The sequence below is a fragment of the Pinus tabuliformis genome, chromosome 2_2 (genome assembly GCF_031772625.1).
Source record: "Pinus tabuliformis cultivar Carrire ecotype Pingquan chromosome 2_2, CPIR1, whole genome shotgun sequence".
Lineage (NCBI taxonomy): Eukaryota > Viridiplantae > Streptophyta > Pinopsida > Pinales > Pinaceae > Pinus > Pinus tabuliformis.
Genome location: NC_142300.1, coordinates 877,627,898 through 877,635,476, shown reverse-complemented (window position 1 = coordinate 877,635,476; position 7,579 = coordinate 877,627,898). Strand labels below are relative to the sequence as shown.

At 36.4% G+C, this 7,579-nt stretch overlaps 1 pseudogene; it reads right to left on the bottom strand.

Annotated features, from left to right (window-relative positions):
• Window positions 1-520: 520 nt before the first annotated feature.
• On the bottom strand, window positions 521-5,765 carry LOC149195799 (uncharacterized; annotated as a pseudogene).
• Between the last annotated feature and the right edge of the window lie 1,814 nt (window positions 5,766-7,579).

The following is a 7,579-nucleotide window of genomic DNA, read 5'->3' as shown; positions in this document are numbered from 1 at the left end:
TCACACACTTTTGTCCGGAGCAGGTGATTCATCTGAAAGGATCAATGTTCAATGTAAAGCGTTATTATAATTATATCAAAATATACAATGACTGTTCCCGCCTACATCGATCTAGGTTGGGTTAACATAAATTATGTGAGTGGTTACATCGCTGTATTTTTTTTCGAGTTATTGGATAACATAGCTAATAAATTACGATAGTCTTTGCATGGCTGTATCTATAGCGATAGTGGGATAGCTATAACCTTACAAAAGTTGAAAGTCAACATTTATTGAACAGGAGGAATAGCACCTCTTGCAAGGAATATAAACAATGATATTTTGACATTATTCAGTTGCAAATATAGTGCATACTTCAAGGAGAGTGCGTGAATTCAATAAACAAATGATGAGTAGTTCAGATTACAGAGCACACAAACAGCAGCATTACATAACACCATCAGACTTTTGAAAGGAAATGCAATACAAAATCCTACTTCATCCAATAACACTAACCACATAAAACAAATTACAGCAGATATTAAAGCACAACGACGGTAGGACAACATTGGAAAATGAATTCTACTACTTCTACTCCCCTGGCAAAGTATTCAACCGGAAAGTACTGGTGAGGCCACCAATGCTTCTGAAATGTATCTTGCCAGCAGTGATCAAATTTGAAGGGCAGGTCTTAATTTCATTTAGAAGGGCACATATTCAGGTCGCACTTCTATAATGAAAAGCATAAAAAAAAAGAGCAATTCAATTGACAACAGTAAATTATTTTCAAATTTCTTTTTATTTTTTCACAGGAAAATGGTGGAACAACAACCCCATGGATGTTGTATATAAGGCAGGTCTGATATGAGCCACAGGAAAATGGTGGAACAACAACCCCATGGATGTTGTATATAAGGCAGGTCTGATATGAGCCACAACTAATATATCGAATGCATTTACCATTAATGGATAAAAAGGAGACCTATATTCCTGCTCCAGTTTAGATAAGGATTAATTTTGTAGGAAATTTTTGTGACCAAAACGTTCAAGCCAATATACAAGTAGCTCAATCAAATTTAAGTTTATTGCATGAACGAAAAAATTTAGTAAAATTCTAAACAGGTTTAGGATTCAACAAACGAATGTACAAATGTGTATATGTTTTTGGTATCTCCTTTTTTAATATGAAAACATACCAGGAATTGGGAATCCGCAAACAAATCAAATCCAGTATGTTAGGAAGCTTGTTGAATGCGCTCCTCTCCAAGCATAAATCGTGCTTAAACCTTGCTTGAAAGTCGTTTGCTGAATGATGAATCTATGCTCCTCTCCAACTTAAATCGTCATCAAACCTCGCTTTAGGCAACCTTCAAGCACAACCCAATGAAATTACAGACCTAATACATGGCCCATATTGACATCTAGTCGCTCTCAATTGAAACTACCAAATGTAATGGTATCAAGGGGTAGTTGTGACATAATAATTAATAAGAACTTCTATCATATGCACAATTAAAAAAAACAACTCGAAAAGAAACTGTTGTTTTTGAAATGGGAACAACTGCCAAATGTAATGGTATCAAAAGGTAATTGTGACATAATAATTAACTAGCATTTGCATCAGATGTTGCAAAGGAAACGCCGTAAGGCATAAATTGAAGAACACAAATACAACACAAGATTACTTTGATAAATAATAAAAATATATTGACCACTCAAATCAATGCCCCATTAACTGGAACCACTTAGTAGACATATCTATCAACATTAGGATTATACACAGTGATCAAGAAATTTCCCATATACAAACAACACCTTCCACAACAACCTTTTGTCACGTCCACATTTTAAAAAATGCCTTGGAACATGATTGGAATCTCCCATATTGTCTTTTTCATTATGCAGATAAATCTTCCCTATTGCTATTTTCATCATGAATATTGTTAGTTCATTGTTGTAAAGTGTTAGTGTGTTAAAATATACAAACAGCACGTTCCACAACAACCTTTTGTCACATCCACATTTTAAAAAATGCCTTGGAACGTGATTGGAATCTCCCATATTGCCTTTTTCATTACGCAGAAAATCCTTCGATCAGGTCTTGTGTAATGTGCAAGACTAATCTTTGTGGGGAAGTCACCGTTGTACACTATGATCCTTTAGAGCCTTTCAGGATTTTAGACTCTCTTTCAAAATGTTGGTATTTATATCGGGGCCTACCTTCTAAAGAGTGGTTGTTACCGACGGAGTCACAGATGAGGCTTTATTTAATGAGCAAGGAATATTTTCCCTCGTACTCCAACTTTAGAGTACAAGACACTAAAAAAATTATGCAGCTGAAAGTGATCCATCTTCAAGATATTTTTCCTGTCAGTTACGAACAAAATGTTTAAAACCTCAGTTCTGCGAAGAACTCTGTTAAGCTGGAATGTAAGAGTTTGCCTTGTATTTGACAAGAGCTTGAGAAAAACTTCGCAGAGGAAATCGTTCAATAGGAGGGTTTCCTTTTCCCTTTTTCAGTTATATCTGTGATCATGAGTTTCCATTAACCCACAAGTTTCTTCGGATCAAGGTCTGATCCGTGAGTATTGAAAACTGTTTTCAGCACAAATTCACCTTAACATAAGCAGGTTTCAGTCTTTTAACATACATCTCATAAGTCCTGACTAATGAGACAACCGACTAGGCTAAACTGCTGAAACCTATGTGATTCCATTCTAACTAACTTGAATGCATGCTGAGACGAATTGATTCAAGGTAAAATATTTGCAAAAACAATAGTTCCCAGAAGAAAAGGTTTCAAACATGTTGAAGAAAATAAATATGAAGAGATCGAAAAAACATAACTAATTCATATTGAAACGTCTATCTGCTTAAAGTATTGCTTGCAAAGAAAAACCGAAGATGATTCGTCCTTTTAACTAAAAAGGAAAACTTCCTCCATTTGCTCATACAATGCAAATGTACCTATACTGTTTGTTGAGAAATTGCTGCCATCCATGCTCTAAATGCCTTTAAAGAAGATAATCTTGGGGAGCAAATAAACAATAGCAGGGATATATGCCTTCAAGATTAAAATTGATGAACAGGAAGATTGCACCGAGAGTCTTATTCTTTCTGGTGAAACACATCAGAGTGAATCTATTCCATTCACTCAAGTCGACTGGAGGAGGCCATGCCCTTGGTTCGATTCTCACAACAGAGGAATCCACTTTAGGGCATGGCGTAAAATGCCTCTTGCTCACATCCATAAGGAGCTTGGTACTGGCCAGAAGATCCACATTGACAGCCAGGCGATTGAAAAGGGAATCACCAGGCTTTGCCACGAGGCGGTGGCCAAATTCCTTCTGAAGCATGAGGGTGGCACTTCGAAACTTGGGCATGGTGGACAAAAGCTTGAAGATGAGCGGAGATGATATCTGGTAAGGTATATTGGCTACACATATGTCAAAAGTTGGCAAGTCTGTTCATAGTATGTCCCCTCGCACCAACTGTCCATAACATAAAAGAAAAAGGAGATAGTCATATTAGAGAAGAGCAACTTTGATTTATTGTAATCCCAAAAATTAATAAGGTATCACCAAAGACAGCAATCAAAAGGAACAAAAAAGGAATTGCAAGAGACAATTACGAAGACATCACAAGGGAACCTGCAAAGCACATAGCTTAGGCTAACCTTGCAGTAAACAGAATCTCTTTCCAGTGCATTTTCCTTGTAAATCTGGCAGAAATTTTGCCAGAATTTTGGAATTACAGGTTTGAATTGCATAAATTTAATACTGAGGTGCCCAATTGGACATAAGGGGGTAGGGAATCCATCTGCAACATCAAATTTGCAAAAAAAAGAAGTGTTTTATTGCCAAAATTGGCATTTTTCATTGCCAGACAAAAAGTGCAGTACGTTACAAGATTATGGCTTCCCAAAGCACACAGGTACTTCTAAGCATCATTAGATTGGAGAAAGGTAGTAACTGAAGAAAAGAAGGCTGCTATCACATAAGCATGAGGACTTCACCCCATAGCCAGTTTTCATCGCATAGGCATGAGAAATTCACCCTAAACCCAGTTTTCAGATTGGCAAAGATTTGAAAAAGTTTTAATGTATGTGGTATTTCACAAATAAACCTTCTTCAGTATTGTTGTCAATGTAGGATTTTTTTTTGGTTGATGTTTCCAGTTTACAAATGCAGCAAGCGCACCCTTCTCCATTATGGGATTATCACGATGAACTGAAGTCAGGTCATGCAGAAAGCATGCCCATTTCCATTATGTGAATATCACAACGAACTATAGCAGGCTGACAACAGATATTCGAAAACATATGTCTCAGTGATTGTGGCAGAAGACCTACACCTTGCCCCATCCACATGGAGCCGGAGCCTGAGCCGCTGCTTACACAGGTGCATAGAAGCAACAACTCATGAAGGGAAAACATGTCTCTGAGGATTTGAAACTTGGGGTGGGCATGAAGAGTCACAATCCATGTGGAATTGACATATTGTTAATGAGGTAAATAAGGTGAATGAATGTAAAAACAAGATGCAAAGGAAATTGGAACTCACCTCCAATCTCTGAGCCATTTCGGTCCCCTTTATGCGTTTGTGAACTACTTCGATCATCCGGGGATCGATCTCGACTGCGATGACTCTGTGGGCGGCCTGCAGCAACTCTAGGGTTAGGTTTTCAGTACCCGGGCCGATTTCCAGGACGGTATCGCTTTCTCTCATGTCCGCTTTCTCAACGATGGATTTGAGAACACCGGGATTTGTGAGAATGTGGGATTTGTGAGAATGTGCTGCCTGCTCAGTACAGCCTTGGGATCAATCAACTCCACCCACAGACAGTACAAGAAAAGCACGCCAACAGGGTTAGTGGGACGCATGTAGCACTAGAGAGCCCAGTTCAGCTGCCCTGATGAAACTATTCGATCTGCCAAATGAAACGCCCAAACCGTTTGGACAACCCTTTTGAATCAACGATCAACGGCTGAAATTGTTGCAATAACATATAATCGCGTGGCTTACACGATGACAGGTAAGCAGAGAGGGGAGTTGATTTCAGAGGGACGGCGTAATAAGAACTTGCATCATATGCACAATTAGAAAAAACAACTCAAAAGGAAACTGTTGTTTTTCAAATGGGAGTTTCTAAAATGGGACTTAAGTTTTAACATGAAAAGAAATTTACAAATTCAACATTCTTAAAATTCTAATTTTTTCATTCCTAAAATTCTAATTTCAGGAAAAATGAAATTTAAAAAAAAAATTGACAATTTGACAACACTTCTTAAAAAATTTTAAGATATTATTCCAATTTTTTTTTTAAATGACAAAAATCATTTTTTAAATTTTTTTTGACTAGTAAAATTTTCTTCTTACTTCTCTGACTTGCCAGAGACCCTTTGAAGAGCTCTGACGTGTTCAATATTGATCCCTGCTTGCCAGGATTTCTCTTGTCAACCTCCATTTCACAAATGGGAACCCATAACATCATATCCCTAGCCATCACACCCTTGATGTTCTTGACCTTGTACTTCTCTACTTTACACGTCACATTCCCTGAGACTTTGACATGTTTGTCGGCTTTCTTTGTTTACACTCACTCTTCTGCTTTATCCAAACTTGACCCGTCTCCTCCACTATTCCTGCCTCCAACACATCTTTCATTGCCATGAGGCCGCCAGGGAGGCAATATAATTCCATCATATCCATGACTATCTTCAAAGCTTCATCTCCTCTAACTACGATGGCATTTTCCTTCCTGATCTCAGATTCAACGTGAGCCATTGGCACAATTACAGAATCCTCACAGAAGAAATTGATATCACAATATTTCAACTAAGTTACAGCGACTCAGGTTGAAGGTTATGAAGGGAAGGAGCAGGATTTATAAGAGAAAATGTGCCGCATGTGGATGAACTGGAAGACTATTATTGCACAACACGTGGTTGCAGTGAAGTTTGGCATAATAATTTATTTGGAACCTCACTCTTCGATAACGTAGGTTTCTTTTGCATTGATACATGGTACTTGGCACAGTTGCATGAGATTAAAAATGAATGCTTACGTAAGGCTAACACGGAACATCATACACAGGAAAGCGGATATGGAAATGAGCATGGCCTAATTGCCTCAAATACTAAATGAATGTTTACATGAGGTTCTGGGTAAATATCACTAACAGGAAGTCGGTGGGAGTTGGGAAATACCACCGACAGGAAGGTGGGTGGGAGTTGAGAAATGATTGAGTTGAGAACAGCGTAATAAAAATCCTCAGTCCCAGCGTTCATAATTTGAAAACATATAAAATTCACAGAAGTCAAACCAATGAAAGAGAGTTATAAATAAAAGGTCACGAGAATTTATGTTTTTTAACTAATTTCATAAAAATATTGTTTTTTTTGGTGTTGAGAAGGGCATTTTGACACATTAATTTAAAAATAAAAGTAAATTGATCATTAAATAAAAAGACAAATATTAAATTCAAAAACAATATGGGCATTGATGTATTAAAGAATTTGATTTTTTTTTTGAGAGGAAAAATCTTGATGATATTATATTGAGTAAATATAAACAGCGAATACATATAAAGCCTTATGAAGCTGGTCAGCAAACCGGCCAAAAGGGACAGTGCTGAAGCGTTCATATACAATAAAAACCAACTATATAGAAACGCCCGACAGACAGGCCATAAAAGAAAAGAGCTATATAGGTCAGAATCGCTACATCCAAGAGAGAAGGATAGATCTATATGAGACCCTAACATGTATTCATAGAGGAGCAGTCCAAAAAAAGAAACAGATCAGACGAAGAGCATATGGCGAAAGAAGGACCACAGATATGCAATTTTTATTTTTAAAGTTGGAGTTTTGAATGTATAAATGGATAAGGTTCTTTTGACCGCTTGTGTTGTAAAAATTGCATAGTTAAAACTTGCAATTTTATCAATTCAATAAATGGACGAAATGTGGATTAGTGAAATGGAGTTGTCAAATATTTATGTTAATTGTATAGTTAAAGCTTACAATTCTATCACATTTTGAAAAGATAATTAAAATGGACGAAATGTGGGTTAGTGAAGTGGAGCTGGCACAGTTTTATTTTTAATTAAACATATTCCTATCGGATTCTCGCGACGCACCATATCAATGAGAGGTATCTACACCAAACTAAAATTCTTAGCTTCATGGTTCATGGGCACTCTTGTCGCTGCAAATTTTTATAAGTGAAAAAGATGTAGATAATGGGGAGTCTAGGTTGGTTGTTCACTCGATATGCTAGTGGTTGCTCTTTTAGCACATATATTGCAAGGAAAAAAAAAGTCGAAATAGTTTTAAGGTAAAGATATCTACATAGAGTTAGAGTTAAATATCGTGACGATCAATTTTCGAAAAAAAAAACTATTATGTGTTATAACTAAATAATAAATATGGTGAAATTTAGTAATGCAAAGCTTTGGAGGTTGTGCTCATAAACATAAATTTATATAGTTCATTGAAACTAGTACATGTATATTTTTATATGGAAATATAAGTTTTTTTTTTTTTTTTTTTTTTTTTTTTTTTTTTTTTTGGAGATTATAGATATATTGAAATATTTTA